This window comes from Empidonax traillii, unplaced genomic scaffold (genome assembly GCF_003031625.1).
Source record: "Empidonax traillii isolate 1590-97213 ecotype Southwest subspecies unplaced genomic scaffold, ASM303162v1 scaffold1458:size105674, whole genome shotgun sequence".
Lineage (NCBI taxonomy): Eukaryota > Metazoa > Chordata > Aves > Passeriformes > Tyrannidae > Empidonax > Empidonax traillii.
The window spans coordinates 68,361-72,098 of NW_020956651.1; positions in this window are offsets into that span (position 1 = coordinate 68,361).

Below are 3,738 nucleotides of genomic sequence, written 5' to 3' on the forward strand. Positions count from 1 at the left end.
CGTCCAGGCTTGAAGAAAACCTTGGCTTCAGGCCTATTTCACCTATTCAAATGTCTACCTTAGCCTATTTGACTATAATTTATTACCTCTGGGCTCTTTGTGCAATGTACCTGTGGGTTTTTAGGTCTGCAGAATTTGTACAGAACAAAATCTCTTTTGAGCAAGGTAGAGAAAGTGGGGGGGGAGAGAACAGTGGGTTTTTGCAGTAAGATGCTTCAATTAACCCTTCTAAAGCCTTGTTTTGCTTCATTCCCCCCTTTTCTTAGAACTTACGAATTCTTTCGTCAAGTTCTCGTGGAGGATAGGTGTGAATTATTGTCCACATTATTTGGGTTCTTTTTATTATTAAGTGTAATTTATATTACAGCCACATATTCAAAAAGGATAGTAAAAGCATAATTATTACTTTACCACTGGGTGTACTAGGTAGTAAAACACTTTTGTGGCTGAAGGGGATTGTTTTGTGATGATATCCCACCAATGGTGTTCTCCTGTTTGTTTTATTTTAGTCAGGACATTTGTTATTGTTTTGTCTATTGTGTTTAGTACTCCTAAGCTCATGTCAAGCCATCTAGTTGCATTTCTTCGCATGCGTCGTGAGTGTAATCTGGCAGCCAGCCATGCCTTCCAACCTTTAAGGCTTTGTTGTATGAAGGGCTGACAGTCTTTCTGTATGTGTGTTATGTACTGTTTCATTACATGGGGTCCTATAAAAGTACTCCCTTACAATTTGGTTCACACTCGGCTTTGTGTTGTTAGGATGTAAATGGCTAAGCCTGGCTTAGGCCCTGGGTCTTCTGAGGAATGTACCCCAGCCCAAATCAATGACTCAATAACTTGTGTATCTGACTATGGCCATTCCATGGTAAGGTTTCGTGATGAAGTTATACTTATCAAGAGTCCAAGGAACAATGCCAGAGTCTGCCAGTCCATGGTAGTGGGTTCCTTCAGGATTTCTCTTGGGGGTTCTCCGGAGCTTTCTTGACTCGGGAGTAGTGGATTCAAGCAGGTCGTTCCTTAATCCGAATCGCCGTGAAGGTGGTCAGTAGCACCTAGAATGGTCCTTCCCACTTTTCCTGCAGAGGTTTTCCTAAAAGATTCTGAACATATACCCAATCACCAGGATGAAACAGATGCAATTTACAGTCAAGTTGTTTGGGTTGGTTGTCTATTACCACTGTGGCATTTTTATCAAAATGTTTTCCCACTGCTATTACATCCTGCATGGGAATGCTTCAGGCCACCCAGAAAATGTGTCTGTCAAAACAAGGAGGTATCTATACTCCCCTTTTCTTGGAAGTTCAGAGAAATCAATTTGCCACACTTCTCCTGGGAATTTTCCCCTGTTAATTGCCCCTTTCTGTATTCTAGTTCCTCTGTTAGGGTTATTTTTCAAACAACGTTCACATCGAGATGTGACTTGCTTAATTGCTGTGAAAAGCTTTGGTCCTGCTATCCTGGCTTTTAAGTACTGATAGAGGGGATCTAAGGCCCAGTGGGCCTTTTCGTGTTCTGCTTTTACAAATTGCCAGATTAATTTTTCTGGAAGCACTAATTGTCCTGTCTCTAGCTGGCCCCACCCGTTACCCAGCATCTTACCTTTGTTTCTTTGTATCCACCTGTGATCTGAGTCTTGGTATTCTGGCTTAAAATTAGTGTCTAATTCCTCTGGAACTAGGGCTGATATAACTACCTCATCAGTTCTTGCAGCAGCTAATTTAGCTTCTGCATCAGCTTTCCAGTTACCTATTTCTGGAACGGTGTTACCTCTCAGGTGTCCCTTGCAATGCATTATGGCCACTTGCTGTGGGAGTTGGACGGCTTCTAACAACTGTAGGATTACCTCAGCATGTTTTATAGCTTTTCCTTGGGTCGTCAGCAGTCCTCTCTTTTTCCAGATTGCTCCATGTGCATGTACCACAGAGAAAGCATATTTAGAATCTGTCCAAATGTTGATTCGCTGTCCATCTGCTAGTTCAAGAGCTCGGGTAAGAGCTATCAGCTCTGCTTTTTGTGCTGAGGTTCCTGCAGGCAAAGGGTTTGATTCGATTACTTCTTCTGTTGTGGTTACAGCATAATCTACCATTCTTACCCCTTGTCTCATGAAGCTGCTGCCATCTGTGAACCAGTCTTCTGCATCTTCAAGCGGTTCTTCTCTAAGGTCTGGACGGCTGGAATACACAGCTTCGATGGTTTCCAGGCAGTCATGTTCGACAGGCTCTGCTGGCATTCTTCCTTCTAGGAATGAGACTGGGTTGACAACGTTAGTTACTTGAATGGTTATATCATCTGATTCAACTAGGATTGCCTGATACTTCAGAAACCTGGAAGGTGACAGCCAATGACCACCCTTCTGTTCCAGCACTGCTGACACAGTATGGGATACTAGAACAGTCATTTTCTGGCCCATTGTAAGCTTTCTGGCTTCTTCTATGTTCATTATCGCAACAGCTACTGACCTCAAACAGGTAGGCCATCCCTTGCTTACTTCATCTAACTGTTTAGAGAAGTAGACTACGGCCCTTTTGTGGGGTCCGAGTTTTTGAGCCAGGACACCCAAGGCCGTTCCCTGCCGTTCACGTGAGAATAGCCAGAAAGGTTTTGTTACATCTGGCAGGCCCAGTGCTGGGGCCTTCATCAATTCCTGTTTCAGTCTCTTAAAGGCTGTTTCTGCTTCCGGTGTCCAGACTAGAACACTTTTGGTTTCTTTTAGCAGTTCGTAAAGAGGTTTTACAAGTATTCCACCTTATCTGGGTTTATAGGGTATTTAATGTGTTTAAATTTTAGCAAACAACATGCTTTACCGGTTTCTGTTACCTTTACATACAGTTTACAACACACCAGCACAAACTACATATAACAAACAGACAATATAGTATCAAATGAGTTCAACACATAACCCACATATATCAAATAAGACAATTCAGTACGCGATGGGCCCAAAATCTTTATCTAAACCAGAAACCAGAAGGAAACTTAGTGAGTTAATCTCCAAACTGAAAGAGACCAATTTCCCCAGTTTCCCAAACAGATATTTGGCTAAATATTTGGCCAAACATAACCGCACAGACCGAAAGAAGCTTCCTCTTTGCGAGGCGCCCTGCATAATAACAGCGTCCTGCATTTGCAATGGGACACCTTTTTCACAGACACCGGTGTAACTTAAAAACCAGAATAAATACCTTTTAGTTATGAGATCTTTATCCGCCCCCGTGAGAAACCAGCGAAGACAGGAGCCCCCCCTTTTATAGGTAAAGGCTTACCTCTGCGCGCCTGGGAAGGGGTCCTGAACTTCAATGGATTTCACAACCGGGAGGATAGAAGTCCCACCAGAGTCGCCAGATTGAAGCCCAAAAAGGCAGATAAAACAAACTGCTTAGAGACAGAGTTCTATGCCTTTAAACAGCAGGTATTTATTGCGATGTCAGGCAGCTCTCCAGCTCGGGCTGGGCAAAAAGAGCTCCAAAATGGTTGAGTAAAAACAAGCAATTTATACAGTTTCTAATTACAATTACAACATATTCACATACATATTCATATTATTGTATCATTAGATTACAATATGTCAGAGTGGATTTTGAGGCGTGGTCTCTATTTTGAGGAATATTATGGTGGTACATCCTGCCTTTACTTCATCATAGGGTCTCGAATTTACTCCTCGTCGTCGGGTGACCTTGGAGACCTTCTGTACTTTCCATTGTTTCATGTTCTGATCGTCCAGGCTTGAAGAAAACCTTG